Here is a 27,711-nt window from a genome sequence, read left to right on the forward strand (position 1 = left end):
AAGAAATGAAATTGAGTTATTTGTAGTGAGGTGGATGGACCTAGAGTCTGTCATACAGAGTGAAGTAAGTCAGAAAGAGAAAAACAAATACCATATGTTAACACATATATATGGAATCTAATAAAAAAAACAAAAAATGGTTCTCATGAACCTAGAGTCAGTACAGGAATAAAGATGCCAACATAGAGAATGGACTTGAGGACACGGGGAGGGAGAAGGGTAAGCTGGGGCGAAGTGAGAGAGTAGAATTGACATACATACACTACCAAATGTAAAATAGATAGCTAGTGGGAAGCAGCTGCATAGCATGGGGAGATCAGCTTGGTGCTTTGTGACCACCTAGAGGGGTAGGATAGGGAGGATGGGAAGGAGATGCAAGAGGGAGGGGATATGGGGATATATGTGTACATGTAGCTGATTCACTTTGTTATACAGCAGAAACTAACACAACATTGTAAAGCAATTATACTCCAATAAAGATGTTAAAAAAAAGTAAATCAAAGACCTTTTTGAGATAAAGGAAAAGTAAAACATAGTCATCAATAGTTAATAATATGCATTAAAGTACGTACTAAAGTAAGTTTTTCAGGCTAAAGAGAATGATAAATGATGGAAACTTGGACCTTTAGAAAGGAAATGAAGGCCACTAGAAATGGTAAATATATGGGTAAATATAAAAAATGACTTCCCTTTAGTTAAAATACATATGTACTTAAAGTAAAAATTACAGTATTTTACTGTAGGGTTTATAATGAAAGTGGATATAGTACATATAATATCTACAGAATAAAGTATGGAGCACGTAATTAACCTACACAGTTAGAAAGCTTTTACACTTCATGTGAACAGTGAAACAGTAACTCTAAGTACACTGAAACATACTTAAAGTACTGAATCGTAAGGGCATATATGTAATCTTTACAGTAGCCACTTAAAGGAAAAAAAAGAAATGAAATGCAAAGAAATATAGCTAAAAAGTCAAAAGATGAACTAAAAGAAAATTCTTAAAAATATTCATTAATCCAAAAGGAGGCTGGAAAGGCTCACATGTCTTCTCAGAAGACTTTCAGGATTGAGCAATTCCTGGCCAAGAAACAAAAGTAGAATTGTCCTATTCCCCAATGGATTCAGATGAAAACAAGTAATAAATCGAGTACACCTCCACAATGAGACACTGGAGAAGAACCAAGCTGGGTCTAAATCACACAAGAGATGGCACAAATATTTATGCTGTATGAAAGTCACTTACATCTTACCCTATCACTCTGAAAGCATACACTACTATCTGGACAGTTGGGTGCGTTTTATTGGGAAAATGATTTTTCTCTTTGTTTCTATGTTTCTGCACTAGTAGGTTGGTCCAGTAATAAATATGTGAGATCTTTTGTTTGAGAAGGGGAAAAAAAGCCAAAGCCTGTCCAAATAAATTAAAAAGCAACACGCAACTATAAGCTATCTACAAGATACGCACTTTAAATATAGACACAGATTGAAAGTAAATGGCTAAAATTAGATATATCATGTAAACAAAAATGGCTGGAATGAATATATTAATATCAAATAAAGTATCATCCTAGACACTCAGAAACTAGGAGTATTACCCCAAATAAAAATGGATACTTCATGATGATCAAAGGGTCAGTTCAAAAGTAGAAATCATACAAAATCTTTATCGGGCCACAACAGAGTTAAATTAGAATTCAGTAACAATAAAACATACAGAAAAAAAACCAAAAGTGTAGAAATTAAATAATACACTTCTTAACAAATCATGAGTACAGTAAGAAATCACAAAAAAATTAGAAAATATTTTGAACTGAAAGGCAATAAAAATATAGCATATTTGAATTTGTGTGATGTAACTAATGCAATGCTTAGAGGGAAATTTATAGCTTTAGATGTTTATATTAGAAAAGAAGAAAAGTCTAAAACCAATTACCTGAGGTTCCATCTTAAGAAGCTAGACTAAGAAGAGCAAAGTATATCCAAAGTAAGTAGAAGAAAGGAAACATTAAAGAGCAAAAATTAATGGAATAGAAAGCAATAAAGAAAATTAACAAAGCCAAAACCTGGTTCCACAAGAATATCAACAAATTTGGTAAATCCCCAGCTAGACTGATCAAGCAAAAAAGAAAACAGCAAACACAAATTACCTAAATAAATAAAGCCTGTGGATAAAGAGATCACATAAACTAGTCCTGGGTACTTAGGACATATGTAGGGCTTGAAGAGAATTATATGGATTTCACTGGTAGTATGTTCTGTCTTCTTTCATCCTTAGCTGGTTCATTCAGTGAGTGAAGAGCAATACTGTATCATTAGATCACAAACTTTTTTTTTAATATGCGATTTTGAGAAGTTACAATATTTATTGCTAGGAATGTCAACATGGGTTTATTATACTAATTTACAAAGGTTAAATTTCCTTCATTTTCTCTTTGACTACTCCCTCTCAATTTTGACACATGCTTCTTTCCACATAAAATAAAGTTTTAATTTATCAATGATTTATTGCCCTCACAGACATTATCTATTCATTTTTAATGAAATCTTTTATTACATGTGGATATGTAAAAATTTTAACAGATTATTCTAAAATCTCTGAAAAATAATCAATCAGACTAAAGTTTTCTGATTAAAAGAAAGTAATAATAATAATAAAAATGAAGGGGGCCTTTTTTGTGATAATCAGAGCCACTACATATACAGTATATACACACACACGTTATGTTATCTTAATTTGGTTCTACATTATGCTTCTGGCAATTACTTTTTCACTTAACCAGTGAAAATATAGTGTAACAAAAGACAAAGAGTTAAATATTAGTTTAAACTCTAACAACAAATCCCTAAGAGCTTCTTTTTTTTAAATAAAACTTTGAAGTAAGCTCATTTCTTAGTGGTTTGTTACTAAGAAAAATATACTGTTGGACAAAATGTGCAATCATTTGTGGATTACTGATAAGGTAGATTTTGGTAAAATCATGTTTTCACTGTATCTTAAAAATTAAATGTATATGCTCTTAATATACCCAAAGCTACAGAAGTATTAAGTTAAAAAATAAAGAAATTCTCATATAATGGTGTCCTCAAACAAGTTACTTCCTCTCTGGGCATCTGTTTCCTCATCTACAAAATGTTGATAATAACTACCTTTCAGGGTTATTATAAGGATTAAATAATAACACCAGGGCTTCCCTGGTGGCGCAGTGGTTGAGAGTCCGCCTGCCGATGCAGGGGACGCGGGTTCGTGCCCCGGTCCGGGAAGATCCCACATGCCGCGGAGCGGCTGGGCCCGTGAGCCATGGCCTCTGAGCCTGCGCGTCCGAAGCCTGTGCTCCGCAACGGGAGAGGCCACAACAGTGAGAGGCCCGTGTACCGCAAAAAAACAAACAAACAAATAAAATAATAACACCAGTGAATTGTGAGATAGCAGACAGGTGATTTGGGAGTAGGCAGGCAATGAGAAAGAAGTAACTGTGGGAGGCGCTAATCTAAATGAATGAGTAAAATCTGATTCAAAGAATATGAAATGTTTCTCTCATACCACAGCTAATCCAGTAAAGAGAAGTATTCTGATTCTGATAGACCTTTAAAATCTTAAGGTTGGCATAAGGATTACTTAAATTTCAATATATTTCTTTTATACAGGAAGGTAAATAATAATAATCTTGGTTAAAGATTATCATCTTCTCCACAGGAAACCCTCAGCAGCCAAATACATGCATGATCTTCACCAGTTTGCTACTAACATGGAAATCGTATCACCTATCATCCAAGCCTTTGGAAAATAAAAGGGGATTTTTTTTTTTTTAGAGTCCAGGAAGGCACTATAACATAAGGACAACAGGCCTAAATTGGCTTTGTCCCAGAGAAACCAGAAAGTAGGATCACTCTATCACTATCATAGCAAAGCTAAATACCACAATTAGAGGCCTTCTATCAATTACTATCTGCCTCACTCTCCCAACAGCAACTACTTTCCTAAGCTCTACTCCTCCCAACTTACCCAATACCTGAAATAAACTCAATTATCTCCAAACTCATCTCATGGTTTTCCCTAACACAAAGATTCCACTGTAGAAAACATATGCCTACCACTCTCCAAAAATATTCTGCTCATTATGTCTCCATACAAGCAACACATGCCAGTCTGGAATATTCTTTTATAAATGTTGCTGATGTGCCTCAATGACCTAGACAGCAATAGCAGATCTATAATTTAAGTTACCCATGATGTCAAATTGAAAGAAAGTAATAAGTTTTAAAATATCACAGCAATGTCTTAATATTGATTATTTCAATTCTCATATTGTAGACCTCAACTTCGTTTATAGGCTATAAGAAAAAATGACTCTGAAGAGAATAGGGAAAAGATAGCAAAGCCAAAACACAGTTTTTGCAACATTATTAAAGGCTGTAAAAAGGACCACAAAATCAAATACAGAGTTTAAATGAATTAAGCTGCTGACTTCTTTTCAGTCATGAGAAGTACTTCAAACAATTCTGAGTAAAACTCACTTCCTAGACTATGAACAACCCCATTTACTTTATTAAGTAAATTTAATTACATATTTGAAGGCTCTCCACTAAGAACAAAGTAAAGAGTAAAGAGATTTCCTACTCTGACCAGACAAACAAAAAAGTCAAAGAAACTATACTAAAATTTAGAATGTTATTTTTCCCTCATTCCTTCAATAAATATGTTTCTGATAAATCACTCTAGAAGTCTCTAGAGTACCAAAGCCAATATGGAGATATATTATAAGCAAAGAAACATTTGATAAAAAATGTGGCACTCTAGAACACACAATATATAAGCAATAAATGGACAGCAAGATGTCCTATTATACCAGATAAATGCTTTCAATATCTACAGAATAGGAAGAATCACCATAACATCCCTGAATAAAATGAATTACTGCCCTCAAAAACCGATTTGTCAAGTTTCTTAATTGGCTAATAAGTTCTAAACACATGTAATCAAAATAAATATCCTAATATTTTATCTTTCAAAAACAATAACTACAATACTTCAAATAGTCTCTTAAGTAGAGTACTATAAAATAAAGACTACATTTACCATAAAACAAAACTACAATTAAAATTATACTTAATATTCTTACATTGAATAAACTAACATGGATTCTATGTCAAGATGACATTTTGAACTCACACATCTACTTTTGTCGCCAACCGAAATTGAACTAAAACCATAACAACAAGGGAGATTTTTTAAAAGGACCTACACTCTAGGACAGAGATACACTTTTGAAAAGGGAAGTGTCCACTGGTAGCTTGGTGGTGAAAGAAAACTAAAAATCAAGGGGCTGAAGCTCAGGGCTCTGTAAAAACAAGATGACATCAAAGGATCTGAAAACAGACCTGGCTTTTCCCATAGTTTCCCATTTATTAAAGAAACTCCACCTCACTGAATTAATAATAGTGCAGTGTCATTCAAGAAATCTTACAAGTCACCCAAAACCTTCAGTCCATCAACTGAATTTTCTGTTACTGCCAACCCAGGAAAATTCTGAACATTATCATGAACAACAACAAAAAAGAATCTAGGGAATTCCCTGGAAGACCAGTAGTTAGGACTCCAGCTCTCACTGACAAGGGATCAGGTTCAATCCCTGGCCAGGGAACTAAGATCCTGAGAGCCGCACTGCATGGCCAAAAAAAATAAAAATGAATCTATCATCCATACAAAGCAACTATGAGAAATGAATCAAAGTTGGAACCAAATTTGTCAGGTGATACAAATACACAACACAAAAAGTGAAGAAGAGACTATAACATAACATTCCAACATTAATTAAACACAGCATATAATAAGAAACATAGGCATTACTGATAAAAGAGCCAAGAAAAAGAAACTTTAAAAAAAAGTAATTAAACACAAAAATAAACAAATGGGACCTAATGAAACTTAAAAGCTTTTGCACAGCAAAGGAAACCATAAACAAAACAAAAAGACAACCCTCAGAATGGGAGAAAATATTTGCAAATGCAACAACAGACAAAGGATTAATCTCCAAAATTACTGAGCTCAATATCAAAATAACAAACAACCCAATCAAAAAATGGGCAGAAGATCTAAACAGACATGTCTCCAAAGAAGACATACAGATCACTAAAAAACACATGAAAAGATGCTCAACGTCACTAGTTATTACAGAAATGCAAATCAAAACTACAATGAGGTATCACCTTATGCTGGTCAGAATGGCCATCATCAAAATATCTACAAACAATAAGTGCTGGAGAGGGTGTGGAGAAAAGGGAACCCTCTTGCACTGTTGGTGGGAATGTAAATTGGTACAGCCACTATGGAGAACAGTATGGAGGTTCCTTAAAAACCTACAAATAGGGCTTCCACGGTGGCGCAGCGGTTGAGAGTCCACCTGCCGATGTAGAGGACACGGGTTCGTGCCCTGGTCTGGGAAGATCCCACATGCCGCGGAGCGGCTGGGCCCGTGAGCCATGGCCACTGAGCCTGCGCGTCTGGAGCCTGTGTTCCGCAACGGGAGAAGCCACAACAGTGAGAGGCCCGCGTACCGCAAAAAAAAAAAAAAAAAAAAAAACTAAAAATAGAGCTACCATATGATCCAGCAATCCAGCAATCCCAGTCCTGGGCATATATCCAGAGAAAACCATAATTCAAAAGAGACATGTACCCCAATGTTCACTGCAGCACTATCTACAATAGTCAGGACATGGAAGCAACCTAAATGTCCATCAACAGAGGAATGGATAAAGAATATGTGGTACATATATACAGTGGAATATCACTCAGCCATAAAAAAGAATGAAATAATGCCACTTGCAGCAACATGGATGGACCTAGAGATTGTCACACTGAGTGAAGTCAGACAGAGAAAGACAAATATCATATGAAATCACTTATATGTGGAATCTAAAAAAATGGTATAAATGAACTTATGTACAAAACAGAAACAGAGTTACAGATGTAGAAACCAAAGTTATGATTACCGTGGGTAAGGGGGGGGGATAAATTGGGAGATTTAGACTGACATATACACATTACTATATATAAAATAGGTAACTAATAAGGACCTACTGTATAGCACAGGGAACTCTACTCAATACTCTGTAATGGCCTGTATGGGAAAAGAATCTAAAAAAGAGTGGATATATGTATAACTGTTTCACTTGGCTGTACACCTGAAACTAACACAACATTGTAAATCAACTATACTCCAATAAAAAAATTTTTAATTAATTATTTATTTTTGGCTGCGTTGGGTCTTCGTTGCTGCACGCGGGCTTTCTCTAGTTGCTGCGAGCGGGGGCTACTCTTCGTTGCAGTGCGCAGGCTTCTCACTGTGGTGGCTTCTCTTGTGGCAGAGCACGGGCTCTAGGTGCGCAGGCTCAGTAGTTGTGGCTTGTGGGCTGTAGAGCGCAGGCTCAGTAGTTGTGGCACACAGGCTTCATTGCTCTGTGGCATGTGGGATATTCCCAGACCAGGGATCAAACGTGTCCCCTGCATTGGCAGGTGGATTCTTAACCATTGCGCCACCAGGGAAGTCCCCCCAAAATTTTTTTAAATACAATAAAAGTAGCAGAAAGGACAAGAAGTAAGTAATAGACAAGGCAGACAACGAACATCAAACCTCACTAAGGCTCCAGAAGAAGAAAAAACAAGGTAAGAGAACTAATATTACAATCATAATCCAAAGACACTTTTGGAACTAAAAGAATCTACATGTAGAAAGGATCCACTGTATATATGGGGAAATGGATTAACCACAATCAACTGAGATAGATCCTGATGAAGTTACTGCACATTAATGATAAAGGAAAAAGAACACTGATCAAGTTGATATAAAGAAAGTCAAGTTGGCATCAGTCTGCTCAACTGTGAGATACACAACAAAAAAATGGCTTTAATTTTCCTTGAGGAGCTCAAGGGGGAAAACGTGTGCTCACAATGTTACACCTAGTTAAGCTATCCTTAACTACTAAAACTACAAGAAAAAAAAGTGACAAAAGTACTTATTTATGTTAGACTTACTAAAGTCAAGGACATGCTACAATTTCTAGGTTAAGCACTCAAAGCAAAATTAAAAGAAACTAAGCTAAGGAGGTGGGAGAGGGATGGATTGGGAGTTTGGGATTAGCAGATGCAAACTGATATTATATATAATGGATAAACAACAAGGTCCTACTGTATAGCACAGGGAACTGTATTCAATATCCTGTGATAAGCCCTAATGGAACAGAATATGAAAAAGAATATATATATGTATAACTGAGTCACTTTACTGTACAGCAGTCATTAACACAACACTGTAATTCATCTATACTTCAATAAAAACAAAAAAAGAAAGTAAGCTAACAAGCTAATAAAAGTAATCCAAAGAAGGTAAGAAAGTAGAAAAAAAAAATGGATTGGACATATAGAAAACAAAGAATAAGATGGAAGATTTAAATCCAAATATAACAGGAATCAATAAACATAAATAGACTAAATGATACAATTGAGGGAAAAAGACTGTCAGACTAAAAAAAAAAACTATAGCGAGTTTTCAAAATGAACATGTTAAATATAAAAACAGAAAGTTTGAAAGTAAAAGAAAAGAAAAAGATATCATACAAGCACTAACAAAAAGATGGTGAAATTACATCAACATTATACATGATCTGAAACATCATTTCAAAGTAAGAAATATTTCTAGAAATAGAGACTTTCATGAAAAGGTCACTCCAAAAAGAATATAAAACTATCCTGAATTTGCATACACTTATTTACAGAGCCTCAAAATATATAAAGCAGAAGCTGGTAGAACTTGATGAAAAACAGACAAATCTACAATCAAGAGCTGTCTGTGAGCTCTCTTAGTAACTGATAAAATAAGCAGGTTTTAAATGGAAAAAAAAAAGTAAAGATATAGAAGATTAGAACAAATGGTTAAATTCACCTATTTAACCTTTTTAATCAAGTGTATCTGTAATATTTCCTAAAATAAATCTTATGATGGGCCATAAAGCTAATCTCAACACATTTCAAAGTTGAAAGGTCTTTCAGATTATGTTCTCTAACTACAGTGAAGAAAATAAGAAAAATAAAGGACAACTAGAAAAGCCTCCAAATGTTTGGAAATTAAGTAACATATTTCTATATAACCCATGGGAAAGATGAAGTCACAGTTTTATTTAAACTGAATGAAAACTAAAATATGGCACATCAAAAATGTGTAGGCTATGGGCTTCCCTGGTGGCGCAGTGGTTGAGAGTCCGCCTGCCGATGCAGGGAACACGGGTTCATGCACTGGTCTGGGAAGATCCCACATGCCACGGAGCAGCTGGGCCCCGTGAGCCGTGGCCGCTGAGCCTGCACATCCGGAGCCTGTGCTCCGTGATGGGAGAGGCCTCAACACTGAGAGGCCCGTGTACCGCAAAAAAAAAAAAAAAATGTGTAAGCTATAGCTAAAGTACAGTGAAGAGGAAAATTTGTAGCACTGAATACACATATTAGAAAAGAATAAAAGCTAAAATAAATGATCTAAGCTTCCATCTCAAGGAGCTACAAAAAGAATAGAAAACTATACTCAAAGAAGGTAAAAGGAAAGAAATAAAGAAAAAAATTTTTAAAATAATGAATCAGAAGATCAAGAAAGACAAAGTTAATTCTTAGAGAAGATCAGTAAAATTGATAAACCCCTGGTGGAAATGACAAAGAAAAATACAGAAATCATAAATAAAATAATCAATTTTGCAGTTAAATGGCCTTTTGCCCATAGGGGTTAAAGGCCATGGGAATACCCCTCCCACCATAAACAAGTAGAAAAGAAAACAAAATGTATTTAACAACTATGTCAGACATCGGACAATTGGCAGCACAGAAGTGTAATTCCCCAAGAAAAGGGAAACAAAAAAGGGAACCCTAGGATTGTCCCGGCTTACTGCCTTGGGGAAGTTTCCAAGCCACAGAGCAAGGAGAGGGAACTCAAATGAAGCTTCATAGACTCGCTGAGTTAGGGAGACAGAGACAGACCTTCAAGGAAGCCAAGGTGCTAGACTTTGTAAGGCATTATACCAAACTGAAGGAAGTTGGACAGAGACAGGGATCCAGAAATCTGCAGAGGCTCTCTAGATCTTTGACAAGTTCCAGTCTACAAATATGTGAAATGAAATTCCAAGGGACCAGGGAAAAATACACTGGACAGCAACAGAAATCCAGAATAACACACTGGGGAGAAGTAGTGTTCTACCTGCCAGAGTTGAGACACTTTGTACATAAGATATTGTAAAGAGTCAAGTATTAATTCTGGAGCTAAATTAGCCATAGAGTAAAGGTATTCTGGATCCATCCTAATAACAAAGCTTAAAAGCAAGCCTTGATATTGACAAAATACTACCTGATGAAGATAGATCATGGCTACATGAGGGTTTATTATACTATTCTCTGTTTTAATGAATGCTTAAAATTCTCCATGCAAAGGCTAAAAAAATTATTTGAAACTTCATTTATAAGTCTGTTATTTGAAACACATAAAAATCACTATGGCTTTTCAATCCAATTCACAGAAGCCTATTGACAGAAAATACCTTAAACCTTGTATTAAAAGACTATTTCAAATATACCCAACAACAAAATGCTATTTCTTTGGGGGAAAAAACACACATTCTGAATTTTAACTAAGATAAATTAAGTGGGTTAATACTCTTCAGCTTTGGTCAATACTTGATCCTATATCTACTTTAGAGAAATCTATCTGGATCAGTAAAGTTGCCAAGTGTTTTAAACTGCAAAACCAAGGTTAACTGTCCTCACTAGGGGCAGAGGATGAAGCCTCTAGTTGCTATAGACCAAGTGTTTGTAAACAGGGTTTGTTTGTATATTTCTGACACAGTAATTCCCTATTCATAGTGTCCTAACTGAAGAAGAATCTTTCTTATCAAAATTTCAGATACACTTACTTGGACCTAAAACTTGCATCAAGTTTTACAACTGAATTATCAGAATTCAAAGCTGGTAAATAAAAATCAAAGCCAATCCTGCATTTATTTGATACTTAATGCTCTAAAATATGCAAAATAATATACTTGTTTAGTGTATCTCTTTAGCAAAATGCTGTAGGGCATAATATTTGCCCCTATTATTACTAAGGACTTCTACATGATAAGAAGTATGTCAGCTATATTCATCTATTTTATCTCTTTTAATTCTCCAGAGTATTTAAACATATAGTTGTTACTGTCATCACCTTTTGGTGTTTGGTGGGAATTTTTTTTCTTGCTTTGGGGGCAAGCAAGTTGGGTTATATTTTTGGTTTGGTTTGGTTTGGTTTTTGCTTTGAGAAAACTGAACTCTGAAAAGTTCAGAGGCCACAGAAACAATGTGTGATAGAGCTGAAATCTGAACCGACATTTGTCCACGTCCTTTCAACTACAGCCCACTGCCAGTAAGATCTGACTGCAGTATCATTTTCCAATAAAACCTATAAAAAAGAAAATAAATATCTATACAGATTCATTTCTAAAACATTATCAAAAGATTTAACCCCACCTTATTATAAGCAGATCCAGTCAACTAAATATCTTGGAATTCTCATGTCAATCTTCAAAAATGCCCCATCATCATCTCTAGTCCCCCCATTTTTAAGAGAAGATATTAAAAGGTAGAATTGGGAAGAAAAAAAAGCAAAAAAAAATATATATATATATATGCAGAATGCCAATGCCTCCCCTGCTAAAAAAGCATATAACCCACCCACTGTGGCAAAGGTTAAGTCATTTAGTCAAGTTCAAAGATCTTCAAAGACTTCTCAGATCCAGATAAGCCCATATGTTACCAAAATCCTGTGAAAAAGCCATTACTTTCCAATCTGCTGCTCATGTTTAAGATACAGAACACACAGATGCTTGGCATCACTCATCAGTCTTCCTAAATTTTCACACCAGATAATCAAGATCCACCAATAACTCTACTGTCTAAAAGTCCTAGAAATGTCTTTATTCCATCAGTGCTTGGTTCACTTGTTAAATCTGAAAGTAACCATAAAAGACCATTCAGTTACTGTACAATAAGTGTTAATTTGCTAATTTCTTCACAGGTAATCAATTAAAATGTAAAATATTGGATAAAATTAGTTGCACTAAATTTAACAGCTGCTCCATAAGCATAATTAGTTTCACAAGGGCCATATGTATTCTGAACAGAGACAGAGTTGAAACAAACAGACAGATTTTAAGTAAGTTTGAGAAAATCTGCATTTAATTAGCAGGTGGGCACTACAACTGCATAACGTTTTTATACATTTATATTTATGAAGTGACAGAAGATCTAAAGGCTTTTAAAATGGCGTTTATTGTTTGAATGGGAACTGTTTTGCTGCATGCTAAAGTGATTTAAATCCTTATAGTTCTGCTTTGAAAAAAATCATAAATGGTGAAAGAAAACATGTGGAAAACTGTAAAACTAGAAAGAATTTGCGACAAAAAACAGATACACATACCATAACTAAAAGGAAACTACACTTAATTAAATGTACACTACATCTGGAATATCAGCCTAATAAAACGTGAAACTATTAATTTTCATTGTTCTAAAGGAAATGAGGTCAGTGTCATTTAATAATTCCTCCAATTACATTGGACTAACTCATTGGACTGTATGTTCTGGATACCATCTAATCTTAAAATGCTATATACTTTACAATATCCTTAAGTCAAACTTTTTAAATAAAGACATTTAAATTACAAAGGAGTAAAAGAATACAATCAGCAAATGAAATTCTTTAGCAGCTGGTAGCTACCAGCATTATATTTTAAACCTTATAACTTTTGGATGAGGTTTTTCATGGTTGCCCATAATAAGTATGAGATCACACTTGTTAGTTCTTATTAGCACTAAAATCACCACTTTAAATATAGAAGTAGAATATATAATTTAAAAAATTAAAATGATGTTTGCCTGGCCAATAATTTCATTGGTAGGCTATATTTATCATTTCAAGTTTTAAATGTACAAAAATAAGGTATTTTTTCAAAGGTGAAGTTTTTTTTTAATAAATTTATTTTTTAATTTATTTATTTTTGGCTGCATTGGATCGTCATTGCTGTGTGCGGGCTTTCTCTAGTTGCAGCAAGCGGCGGCTACTCTTCGTTGCAGTGCACGGGCTTCTCACTGCAGTGGTTTCCCTTGTTGCGGAGCACAGGCTCTAGGCGTGCAGGCTTCAGTGGTTGTGGCACATGGGCTCAGCAGTTGTGGTTCGCAGGCTCTAGAGCACAGGCTCAGTAATTGTGGCGCATGGGCTCAGCTGCTCCGCGGCATGTGGGATCTTCCCAGACCAGGGCTCAAACCCATGTCCCCTGCATTGGCAGGTAGATTCTTAACCATTGCATCACCAGGGAAGTCCCTGAAGTGTTTTTAATCATCCTTAATTAAAAGAGCAATAATATTTGTAAGAGAAAATGATAATTTTCCAAACTAAAATAGAACAATGAAGCAAATTCCTGCATTGCCTGTATGTGCTGGGGAGAGTTAGAGAGGAAAGTACTTGCTTCTCAACTGAGTAAACTAGGACCTTAAATTTTACTTTCTTCACCTAGCTAAATAATGTAGCATTCCATTTAGGTATCAAAGACACTAAACTTCAAAATTTTCTTTCATTTGAAATAAGGCTGTTTTGCACAAATTTAAATTACTAAACATGGATTTTAATTTTGTCATCCTATTTTTGGAAATAAAAAAATATCAACTTAACACACTTTCTAATTTGCAAAAGTTAAATCTGTACATGAAAATTTTTAAGTGTTCGTGGAATTCCTGTATCAAACAAATTTTTTAAGCAATAAACATAATCGTAAAATATAACTGATAACTTTGTGTTTATAATTAACATTAATAATAATTAATTTATGTTCAAAAATAAAAGAGGAAAAAATACAGATCACTCTACCTCACGATAATTAAAGGTTTTTTAAATTAAAATTTCCTTTAAAAGATTTCTTCCTTATTCACAATATATAAAAACTAATAGGAAGAAAAATCTTACTATCCTTTTATTAGATAGCAAATTCTATTATTATAAAGCTGAAAGAACTTAAGACACTAAACAGTTTAGTTCTAAGTTATTTACTAAAAATGTTTTTTAAAACTTATTTTTAAAAAGCCTCAAGCAATTTGCTGCAAGACTTCATTCAATGCAACTACATGAAATAAATTTAAGAGGGACAGACTGAGAGTTTACAAATCAGATTGCACTCTGCTGCCTTTAAGTTAGATTTCCAATTCCCTTGTTTTCTGCTTCTCTTCCAAATCTGTGAAAAAGTCCTAAATTGCTTATGTCAATATTTTAACTGCCAAACAAAGGCTTATTTAATGGTAATATCAAAGAAAGCAAGACACCTAGGGCATGAAACTTATCTCAATGGTCACCATATTTTATAAACAGGATCTGGGAATTCCCTGGCAGTACAGTGGTTAGGACATGGTGCTTTCACTGCAGAGGGCCCAGGTTCAATCCCTTGTCGGGGAACTAAGATCCCACAAGCCACGCAGCGTGGCCAAAAACTAAATAAATAAAAAATTAAGAACAGGATCAAGAAAATACAACCAGCATTATTGTATTTTGTACTGTATTGTATGCTCAGTTACAAGAAGCAAGAATATCTGAAATCAAGGCGTATGTTTATTTCTTGATTTGGTGTCAGTACTTTAAAAATAATCCTAGGGCTTCCTTGGTGGCGCAGTGGTTGAGAGTCTGCCTGCCGATGCAGGGGACACGGGTTCGTGCCCTGGTCCGGGAAGATCCCCCATGCCGCGGAGCGGCTGGGCCTGTGAGCCATGGCCGCTGTGCTCCGCAATGGGAGAGACCACAACAGTGAGAGGCCCGCGTAATGCAAAAAATAATAATAATAATAATAATAATAATAATAATAATAATAATCCTAGTGGGGGTTCCCCTCCCCCACAATAAACAGTATAATAGGAAACAAAGGAGTTTTTTTAGAAAGAGATAGAGTCTATGTCTTTAAGGTGTTGTTCCAAGATACAAGAAGAAACAAAGGCAAGGTAGAAATGTAAAAGGACATCTATAGTTAATTGAAAATTCAAAAGTCATACATTTTCCTGGTTTTCCCTCTGGATCTTTATCCTGCATGTTCCCAAAGTGATCTGATAAAGGTATTCTCAAATTCAAGTTCAAGATGTGGTATAAATAATTGATTGCATACTATTGGAAATAGCATCAACAAGAAAAAAATGTAAACCTAAAAGTGATACCCCATCTCAATAGTACCTAGCATGTGTGGCTTTTTATAAACGATAAAACCAAAAAGAGATTTTTAGGCTCAAACTTATAAATTATCATTTTACTTTTTACTTTTATATAACTCCTTTTGTTTTCAAAGGTCCTTGATAAAAAGAAATGGCTTCAATATATAATTATGTCTATTTTAAGCTATTTTCCCTTTTAAATAAGACAAGCAAAAACATAATTTCCTAACTAAATCAATATTATAATGAATAACCATAAGTTCACTAGAAGATCAACTTACACAGATAATACAAAGGTATTTCTTTTTTCAAGTCATCATTCATTTCCTTTTTCACTACTGATTAAGGGAAAAAGAGGTTACATATTTTTTAAAATAACTTTGCAAGTGTCATTTTAACTTGGTGTTAAAAAATAAAGAATATTAAAACCCAGTTTATTCCCTTGAAAATAATAAGAAATAAAAACCAGTCTATTCTCTTGAAACATATTTTCAAAATCTTCAAATTATCAAACAGAGCTTTTCTTACAGATAATTAAGTAGAAAGTAAGTTATTTTCCTATTAAATTACTTACATTTTTCTGCATTAATACAGATTAACGTGGAGGGAGTGCCAGAATTGGAGGTAGAGACAATTGACAATTTAATATAGGACAATATGGAATTGACTTAAAAATCAGATACTGGGAACCATCAAATCAGAATAGTGTGGGACCACACACCCTACTATTTAAAAACACACTCTATAACTACATTACTATACACATTAGTATACGATGTCATAATTGATATACCTCAAGTCATTAGTAAAAACAGAATACAACTGGGCTTGAACTTCCTTAAAAAAAAAAAAAAAAACACTTGCTACTCATGAAAAATAAAAGCTGAAATACCTATCCTTAAAGAAGGAATGGTATTCAAAATTTATTAAATCAGAAAAAAAGGAATCCTAATTATTCTTTGAACCACTCTTTCCCTGAAAGTGAAACACTCAATTTGAGCAAAAAAAAGCTGAAAATAAAAAAGGTTTCCACACAAATTCTCCAAGTATTTTCCATTACACTCAGGCTACAATATTAACTCTGGGAGTTTGAGGAAACCTAGGACTGCCTTAAGTACTCATGTCTGGGCCTGAGTAAGCCAGAGTTCAGAACATCAAGAAGAACTGTGTTATGAAGGGATTTAAAACAAAGTTCATAATCTCAGGCCCTCTGACAAGGCAATATGAATCCCAGATGAGGAGTTGCCCTACCACCGTAAGAAAATGTATTTATAAAATTAGCTTATGTTCATTAAGTCTCGGTTATATGTTTGACATTATGAACTTTGTAAGTGATTTGTGATTAACTTACAAAATTCAAAATACAGAAACATACTAGATACCTTCCTGCCTTATGGCCTTTGCACCGGCTCTTCCCACTGTCTTACTGTTTGCCAGACATCTCACACTCCCTCATCTCCTTCAAATCTCTGCCAAAATGTCATCTTTTCATTAAATTCTATCCTTTCCACTTTGCTAAACATTGAAACCCAACCTCTCCCCGACCTGCACAACTCCCAATGTCCCACACCTTGTTCTGTTTTTCTTTTTTTCACTGCGTTAAACCTAATATCTATATAATTTACTTATTATATTTATTGTTCATTGACGATCCTCCTTGCTAGAAATTAAGCTCTACAAGAGCAATTTCTTTTATTTACTGACATATCCCAAGTGCCTAGAACTGTACCTGTCAGAAAGACAAATATTTGTTAAAAATGAATAAACTCATATACTTTCTCAATTTTTCCCTTTCTTCCAATCTAATCTTGCATGACTTTAATTTTTTCCTTAATAAATTCACTTAAATATTTGTTATCTAATTTATATTCCATGTGTCTAAATTAAATATTAGAAATTAATGATATTTTCTCTTCTTCCTAATAAAATACCATATGTATAACTAACAGATAAGTTATAACACTATAAACTATTTACACTAGAACACCTAGAAAAACTTATAAAGTTTCAATAAAGTGAAGTCTTTTTATCATTAGTTTTCAACAAAAAAATGCATGTATTCCCAACCTTATGCAAGGAATTGAGAAAGTAATTCAGTACACAAAAAGCTGTAATCTGCAGCATCTTCTCCACTCTGGGATCACTCTGCCATCACACCCTCCCAAATACAGACAATTCCCCCAGATGATAGGAGTTTCTCTCATGTATCCAGAATTCTGACTCTAATTAAGTTCCAAGAAAGTTCCTTGTTATGCCACATTCACCAAATTCATTTTGTTCCCTTGTCCTTAGAGTCCTAATTAACATATAGTGCTCCTCAATACATTCTGAGAAGAGCATTTCATAAACTTTCAGGACCCGAAATGGTTTTGTTGATCATCTATTTCAGTGATTCTCAACTGTGGCCACTCATCAGTCATCTGAGGAGCTTTTAAAAATACACACATGGCAAAAAAAAAAAAAAAAAAAAAGGACTCTGACCTACACTTCATACCTTATACAAAGATTAACTCAAAGTAGATCAGAGACTTAAATGTAAAACATAAAACTGTAAAACTTCTAGAAGCAAACATAATAGAAAAAGCTTTAGAATCTAGTGCTTGGCAAATAGTTTTTAGATTTGATACCAAAAACACAATCCATAGAAGGAAAAATTGATAAACTGGACATAGTCACAATTTAAAACTTTTGCTCTGTGAAAGACCATGAGAAGAGAATGAAGAGACAAGCTACAGACTGGGGGAAAATATCTGCAAACCACATATCTGACAAAGGACTAACACCTAGAATATATAAAGAATTCTTAAAACAGAAAGTAAAAATTTCATTAGAAAACAAACAAAAAACATTAACAGAAGTTTCACCAAAGAGAATATACAGCTAACAAACACATGAAAAGTTGTTCAACATCACTAACCATTAGGGAAATTAAAATTACAATCATAATATCACTATATACCTATCAGAAAGGCTTAAGTAAAAAAACAGTAACAACCTCAAATGCTGGCAAGGATACAGAGAAACTAGATGGCTCATACAGTACTAGGTGGAATGTAAAATGGTACAATCACTATGGAAAACAGTTTGTCAGTTTCTTACAAAATTAAACATGCAGCTACTATGATCTTACAACTGTATTCTGGGGCATTTATCCACAGAAATGAAGACTTATGTTCACACAAAAATCTCTCCATGAATTATCACAGCAACTTTTTTCATAATAGCCAAAACATGTAAATAATTCAGACATAATGAGTAAACAGTTAAACAAATGATGGTATAGCCATACCATGGAATACTACCCAGCCATAAACAGAACAAATTATTGATGCATGCAACAACTAGGATGAATCGCCAGGGAAATATGCTAAATGAAAAAAGCCAATCCCAAAGTTTCCAAATTGTGCAATTCCATTTACATAACATTCTTAAATGACAAGTATCATAGAAAAGAAGAACATATTCGTTGTCATGATTTAAGAAGCGGATACAAGCAAAAGGAAAGAAAGTGGATGTGACTAATAAACTGAGCAACATGAGGGAATCTTGTGGTGATATAATGGTTCTCTATCTTGGCTGTATCATTGTCAGTATTCTGCTTTTGATATTGTAGTACAGGTATTACCATTGGGGTACCTGGAAAAAGGATACATGGGATCTCTCCATTACTTACTACATCTGCATACGAATCCACAATTATCTCAAAATAAAATGTTCAATTTAAAAAACTACATAGACATATTATTCTGGAAGTACTAGTCAGTGCAACTGGACTAGACAAAACAATAAGAGGCATATGAAATGGAAATAAAAATATCTCTATTTGCAGATATTATACTTGAAAACCCTAGAGAAAAAATATAAATTAAACCATTCAAAAAGAATTTCAAAACAAAATTCATCAAGGAAACAGCTCATCTCAAAAATAATTCAGGATATAAAATTAATATGCTCGGTGCTTTGTGATGACCTAGAAAGGTGGGATAGGGAGGGTGGGAGAGAGGCTCAAGAGGGAGGGGATATGGGGATATATGTATGCATATGGCTGATTCACTTTGTTGCACAACAGAAACTAACACAGTATTGTGAAGCAATTACACTCCAATAAAGATCTATTAAAAAATATCAATAGCATTGGTACGTGCAAATAGCCAGTAAGAAGGCATAATGGGTAAAAACTCCATTTGCAACAGCAATTTAAAACATAAATATTGAGGAATGACATAACAAAAAATGTTCAAAATCTAATTAAAAAAAAAACAAAACTGTAAAGCACTCATGAAACACACATGAGTAACCTGAAACAAATGGTAAGACATTCCTTGTCATCCATCAGGCCATCTCAGCTTCATCAAGGTGTCAGTTTTTTAAGCTATTTTACAAATTTAATGCAATCCCAGTAAAAATTCCAATGAGCACTTTTATGGACCTAACAGCTGAACCTGAAATAGATATGGAAAAATAAATATCCAAGAATAGCTAGGACAGTAAATAACAAAGAATTCTCAAGGCGGAATAGACCTACTATACATTAAAACGTGCTACAAAGCCTCTATGATTAGAATGAACTTGTACCAGCACATGAACACGCAGACAAACAAAAGGAATAGAACAGAAAGTCCAGAAATATACCCAACTACACAGCAAATCTAGTATATGATAAAGGTGATAACCACTGCAGTAAAGACAGTCTTTAAAAAAATGATTTAGGGGTAACTGCATGATTATTTGGAAGAAAATAAAATTAGATATATTCGTCACACCATATGCAGGGAAGAAACTCCAAATGAATCAGAGATCTAAATGTAAAAATAAAACTCAAAAAAGTACTAGAAGAGCACATGGGTGAATTCTCCTATAACCAGGGTATAGGAAAAGGCTCTCGGATTATGACCAAAATTCTAGATAGAAGATAGTTTGACTCAAACTGGGAGAAAACTTTGCAAAGTTATCACAGATAAAGGGCTAGAATTCCAATTAAAAACCAAGCAATGGAAAAAAAAAACCAAAATGAAATGTTGCTTTCAAGAAACACATATAAAACACAAGGGCATAGAAAGTTTGATAGTATAAGGATAGGAAATGATCTACCAGGCAAACACTAACCAAAATATTCATATCAGACAAACTAGATTTTAAGGCCAAAAGCGTTTCCTAAAACAGAAGACAGACATTTGATAATGAGAAAAATCTTAAGATAATTACAATTCTATATTTGTAGGCATGTATAATAATACATGCCTCAAGATACATTAATATAAAGCAAGAAGATATAACACATAATTCTCAGTAACTGAGAACAAATGGACAAAATGATCAGTAAGGTAATAGAATATTTGAACAAAATTAACAAATTTGACCTAATCAGTATATACAAAACAATTCTACTAATAACTAGAAATATACACACTCCTTTAAGATACATACATAACATTTACAAAAATTGGCCATACGTTAGGCCATAAAAGCAGTCTCAGTGCATGTCAAAGGATTGAAAGTGTTCAGAATATGTTCTCTGAGTAAAGGACCAAAATAAAATCATGCTAGAAAACAATAACAGAAAGATAAATGTAAATAAAAAAAAGCTTTATGTATAGAAATTGCAAAATGCACTTTTAAAAAACCCATGGATCAAAGAAGACATCACAATAGAGATAAGAAAATATGCTTAATTAAATTATAATGATAGTACCTGAAATGTATGGGATACAGTTAAAGTTGTTCTTAGAGAAAAATGTACAGCTTTAAATGGATATATTTTTAAAAAAGAATTTAAGCATTCATCTCAAGAATTTATTAAAAAACGAACAGCAAATTAAATTCAAAGGAGAGAGGAAGAAAATAATAATTCAAGCCAAAATAAATGATTAGAAAATAAACAAGAGAAAGGTCAGTAAAACCAAAAGAAAATTGATGAATCCTTGGTGAGACTGATCAATAAAAACAGAGAGAAGCCTTACATAAATACTATCAAGAACGGAAAAGGTAGCATCACAGCAGAATCTATGATATCAAAAAGATAAGGTGTTAGAAACAACCCCCTGTGAAAAAACCTGAAAAATTAAATTAAATGAACAAACTTTTGACCCACATAAAAACAGAGAATCAGATGTCAATTCTCTCTATATTGACTTACAGAATCAATAAAATCCCAATCAAAATCCCAGCATTTTCTTTTTTCCTTTCTTTTCTTTTTTTTTTTTTAGAAATAGGCAAGATGACTCGAAAAATTATATAGATATATAAATGGTCAAAATTAGCCAATATATGCTTATGGAAAAATAACTAGGTAGAAGGATTTACCTGATACCAAGATTTGATTTAAGCAACAGTAATTAAGATAGTATGGTATTAATGTAAGGATAGATAAATAAATCAATGGAACAGAACAGAGAATTCATAAGCCGCATGCATATATGGACACTTGATTAAGAGCTCTAACACGCAGTGAAAAAACGAAAGTCTTTTCAATAAGCAGTACTAAGTCAACAATTAGATGACCATTAAAAAACAAAAACAAGGGAGTCAAGATGGCAGTGTGGGAAGACGCAGAGTTAGCATCTCCCCACAACTAGGGTGCCTGCCGCCTGCTGGTGAAGGACTCTGATGCCCAAGGAAATGGGAGGAACCCCCACGTGAACCGGTAGATAGGATGTGGGGGGACTGAGTGGGGAGGAGAAGTGGAGTCCAGATAGGATCAGGGCCCCTGAGGCTGGGGAGATCAGCAGAGGCAGGGGGAGAAGCCATCTGGGAGGAGCAAGAGGGAGTCTGCCCCACCCACTCGGGCCCAGGGAGCCTGCTGAGCTCCCAGGCTGGTCCCCTGCCCTCCAAGGCCCCCACCCCCCCAGCTGCACTGGTCCTGGGGACATAGGAGGGAGGCCGGGGAGATCAGGAGTTGCAGGGGGTAGGGGCCCTCCCAGACTGGAGGAGCAGGAGAGGAGAGGAGCATGTTTGCCCTGCCCATTTGAGCACAGGAAGCCTGCTGGGCTCCCAGTGAGGTCCCGTGCCCTCTGAGATCAGGGGTGGGGGGCATGCCTGGGCCCCATCAGTTCCTTGAGCCTAAGCCCTACCCCCCACAACCCCCAGGGCCTTTTCCAGCCTTGTGGGTCCTAAGCATAGGCCCCGCCCACCATCCAAACCTCGCCCCCGGCTCAGGCCCTGCCCTCCACAGCCAAGGCCTTTTCTGCCCTTTTTATTCTTTTTTTTTTTTCTTTTCCCTCCTCTTTTTTACTATTCTGGTACTGATGTACCTTCCAGTTGTTGATTCATCTATATTTTTATTTTTATATTCTTTCTAACATATCTGTTAGTTTCCTACTCTAATTTTAATTTTTACTTTGTTATTGTTCTCTCTTTTTTTTTTTTGCCATCCCACGCAGCTTGCAGAATATTCATTCATGAGCCATTGGTGGGGCTGAAGCTCCTGCAGTGGGAGCTCTGAGTCCAAACCACTGAACTAACAGAGAACCTCAGACCCCAGGCAATATTCATCAGAGTGAGGTCTCATGGAGTTCCTCATCTCAGCACCAAAACCCACCTCTACCCAGTAGCCTACAAATTCCAGTGTTGGAAGCCTCAGGCCAAACAACCAGTAAGACAGAAACACAATCCCACCCATAAAAAAAAAAAAAAAAGAGACAACAAAAAAATATGTTACAGATGAAAGAGCAAGGTAAAATCCAAACAAATAAATGAAGAGGAAACAGGCAATCTACCTGAAAAACAATTCACAGTAATGATAGTAAAGATGATCCAGAATCTCGGAAATAGGATGGAGACACGGACTGAGAAAATACAAGAAATGTTTAACCAAGATCTAGAAGAACTAAAACAAACAAACAGAGATGAACAACATAATAACTGAAATGAAAAATACACTAGAAGGAATCAATAACAGAATAATTGATACAGAACAATGAATAACTGAGCTAGAAGACATAATGGTGGAAATCACTGCCAAGGAGCAAAATAAAGAAAAAAGAACGAAAAGAATTGAAGCCAATCTCAGAGACCTCTGGGACAACACTAAACACACCAACATTCGAATTATAGGGGTCCCAGAGAAGAATAGAAAAAGAAAGGGTCTGAGAAAATATTTGAAGAGATTATAGTCGAAAACTTCCCTAACATGCGAAAGGAAATAGTCAATCAAGTCCACAAAGCAAAGAGAGTCCCATACAGGATAAACCCTAGGAAAAACACACCAAGACACATATTAATCAAACTAACAAAAATTAAATTCAAAGAAAAAATATTAAAAGCAGCAAGGGTAAAGCAACAAATAACATACAAGGGAATCCCCATAAGGTTATCAGCTGATTTTTCAGCAGAAACTTTGCAGGCCAGAAGGGAGTGTCATGATATACTTAAGGTGATGAAAGAGAAAAACCCACAACCAAAGTTACTCTACCCAGCAAGGATCTCATTCAGATTCGATGGAGAAATCAAAAGCTTTTCAGAGTAGCAAAAGCTAAGAGAATTCAGCATCACCAAACCAGCTTTACAACAAATGCTAAAGAAACGTCTCCAGGCAGGAAACACAAAAGAAGAAAAACACCCACAAAAACAAACTCAAGGGGCTTCCCTGGTGGCGCAGTGGTTGACAGTCCGCCTGCCGATGCAGGGGACATGGGTACATGCCCCGGTCCAGGAAGATTCCACATGCTGCGGAGCAGCTAGGCCCGTGAGCCGTGGCCGTTGAGCCTGCGGGTCCGGAGCCTGTGCTCCACAACGGGAGAGGCGACAACAGTGAGAAGCCCACGTACCGCAAAAAAAAAAAAAAAAAATACTCAAAACAATTAAGAAAATGGTAATAGGAACATACATATCAATAATAACCTTGAATATAAATGGATTAAAGGCCCCAAACAAAAGACATAAACTGGCTGAATGGATACAAAAACAAGACCCATACATTTGCTGTCTAGAAGAGACCCACTTCAGACCTAGGGACACATACAGACTGAAAGTGAAGGGATGGAAAAAGATATTCCATGCAAATGGAAATCAAAAGAAAGCTGGAGTAGCAATACTTGTATCACATAAAATAGACTTTAAAATAAAAATGTTACAAGAGATAAGGAGGGACACTACATAATGATCAAAGGATCAATCCAAGAAGAAGATATAACAATTATAAATGTTTATGCACACAACATACAAGCACCTCAGTACATAAGACAAATGCTAACAACCATGAAAGGGGAAATCAACATTAACACAAGAACAGTAGAGGACTTTAACACCCCACTTACACCAATGGACAGATCATCCAAACAGAAAATAAATAAGGAAACACAAGTTTTAAATGACACAATAGACCAGATAGATTTAACTAATATTTATAGAACATCCCACCCAAAAGTGGTAGAATACACTTTCTTATCAAGTGAACACAGCACATTCTCCAGGACAGATCACATCTTGGGTCACAAATCAAGCCTCGGAAAATTTAAGAAAATTGAAATCATATCAAGCATCTTTTCTGACCACAATGCTATGAGACTGGAACCCAATTACAGGAAAAAAGCTGTAAAAAATACAAATACAGGGAGGCTAAACAGTGCTCTACTAAATAACCAAGAGATCACTGAAGAAATCAAAGAAATTAAAAAATACATAGAAGCAAATAACAAACAAAACATGACAACCCAAAATCTATGGGACTCAGCAAAAGCAGTTCTAAGAGGGAAATTTATAGCACTTCATTCTCACCTCAAGAAACAAGAAAAATCTCAAGTAAACAATCTAACCATACACTTAAAACTAGAGAAAGAAGAACAAAGAAAACCCAAAGTCAGTAGAAGGAAAGAAATCATAAAAATCACAGCAGAAATAAATAAAATAGAAATGAAGGAAACAATAGCAAAGATCAATAAAACTAAAAGCTGGTTCTTTGAGAAGATAAACAAAATTGATAAACCATTAGCCAGACTCATCAAGAAAAAAAAGGAGAGGATGCAAATCAATAAAATTAGAAATGAAAAAGGACAAATCATAACTGACACCACAGAAATACAAAGGATTATGAGAGACTACTACGAACAACTATATGCCAATAAAATGGACAACCACGAAGAAATGGACAAATTCTTGGAAAGGTACAATTTTCCAAGAGTGAACCAGGAAGAATTAGAAAATATAAACAGACCTATCACAAGTAATGAAATTGAAACTGTAATTAAAAATCTTCCAACAAACAAAAGTCCAGGACCAGATGGCTTCTCAGGCGAATTCTATCAAACATTGAAAGAAGAGCTAACACCAATCCTTCTCAAACTCTTCCAAAAGCTGCAGAGGGAGAAACACTCCCAAATTCATTCTACAAAGCAGAATGGGCATCACCCTAATACCAAATACCTAATACCAAAACCAGGAAAAGATATCAAAAAAAAGAAAATTATAGACCAATATCACTAATGAACACAGATGCAAAAATCCTGAACAAAATACTAGCAAACAGAATCCAACAGCACATTAAAAGGATCATACACCATGATGAAGTGGGATTAATCCCAGGAATGCAAGGATTCTTCCACATACGCAAATCAATCAATGTGATATACCACATTAACAAATTAAGGAACAGAAACCAAATGATCATCTCAATACCTGCAGAAAAGCTTTTGACAAAATTCAACACCCATTTATGATAAAAACTCTCCAGAAAATGGGCATATAGGGAACCTACCTCAACATAATAAAGGACATATATGAAAAACCCACAGCAAGCATCATACTCAAAGGTGAAACACTGGAAGCATTTCCACTAAGATCAGGAGCAAGACAAGGATGTCCACTCTCAGCACTCTGACTCAACACAGTTTTGGAAGTCCAAGCCACAGCAATCAGAGAAAAAAAAGAAATGAAAGGAATCCAAATTGGAAAAGAAGAAGTAAAACTGTTACTGTTTGCTGATGACATGATACTACACATAAAAAATCCTAATGATGCGAGCAGAAAACTACTAGAACTAATCAATGAATTTGCTAAGGTTGCAGGATACAAAATTAATGCACAGAAATCTCTGGCATTCGCATATACCAACAATGAAAAATCAGAAGAGAAATTAAGGAAACACTCCCATTTACCACTGCAACAAAAAGGATAAAATACCTAGGAATAAGCCTGCCTAAGGAGGTGAAAGACTTGTACACAGAAAACTATAAAACACTGATGAAAGAACTCTAATATAACATAAACAGATGGAGAAATATACCATGTTCTTGGATTGGAAGAATCAACATTGTGAAAATGACTATACTACCCCAAACAATCTACAGATCCAATGCAATCCCTATCAAGTTACCAATGGCATTCTTCACAGAATTAGAACAAAAAATTTTACAATTTGTATGGAAACACAAGACCCCGAATATCCAAAGCAATCTTGAGAAAGAAAAACGGAGTTGGAGGAATCAGGCTCCCCAACTTCAAAGTATACCGTGAAGCTACAGTAGTCAAGACAGTATGGTACTGGCACAAAAACAGAAATATAGATAAATGGTACAGGACAGAATGCCCAGAGATAAACCCATGCACATATGGGCACCTAATTTATAACAAAGGAGGCAAGAACATACAATGGAGAAAAGACAGCCTCTTCAATAAAGTGATGCTGGAAAAACTGGACAGCTACATGTAAAAGAATGAAATTAGAACACTACCTAACACCATACACAAAAATAAACTCCAAATGGATTACAGACTTAAATGCAAGACCAGACACTATAAAACTCTTAGAGGAAAACATAGGTAAAACACTCTTTGACATAAACCACAGCAAGCTCTTTTTTGACCCACATCCTAGAGTAACGGAAATAAAAACAAAAATAAACAAATGGGACTTAAATAAACTTAAATGCTCTTGCACAGCAAAAGAAACCATAAACAAGACAAAATGACAACCCTCAGAATAGGAGAAAATATTTGCAAATGAAATAACAAAGGATTAATCTCCAAAATATACAAACAGCTCATGGAGCTCAATATCATAAAAACAAACAATACAGTTAAAAAATAGGCGGAAGACCGAAATAGACCTTTCACCAAGGAAGACATACAGATGGCCAAGAGGCACATGAAAAGATGCGCAACATCACTAATTATTAGAGAAATGTAAATCAAAACTAGAATGAGGTATCACTTCACACCGGTCATAATGGCCATTATCAAAAAATCTAGAAACAATAAATGCTGGAAAGGGTGTGGTAAAAAGGGAACCCTTCTGCACTGTTGGTGGGAATGTAAATTGATACAACTACTATGGAAAACAGTATGAAGCTTCCTTAAAAAACTAAAAATAGGGCTTCCTTGGTGGTGCAGTGGTTGAGAGTCTGCCTGCTGATGCAGGGGACACGGGTCCATGCCCCGGTCCGGGAAGATCCCACATGCCGCGGAGTGGCTAGGCCCACGAGCCATGGCCACTGAGCCTGCACATCTGGAGCCTGTGCTCCGCAATG

General features: G+C 35.2%; 1 protein-coding gene and 1 pseudogene across 4 annotated transcripts in view; one reads left to right on the forward strand and one right to left on the reverse strand.

The window, feature by feature from the left end:
* RSRC1 (arginine and serine rich coiled-coil 1) overlaps positions 1–27,711 on the reverse strand; it is a 451,220-nt gene that overhangs the window by 338,091 nt on the left and 85,418 nt on the right. The gene's annotated exons all lie outside the window — the stretch shown is intronic.
* LOC115844879 (large ribosomal subunit protein eL39-like) lies at positions 1,048–1,238 on the forward strand (annotated as a pseudogene).

Source organism: Globicephala melas, chromosome 4 (genome assembly GCF_963455315.2).
Source record: "Globicephala melas chromosome 4, mGloMel1.2, whole genome shotgun sequence".
Classification (NCBI taxonomy): Eukaryota; Metazoa; Chordata; class Mammalia; order Artiodactyla; family Delphinidae; genus Globicephala; species Globicephala melas.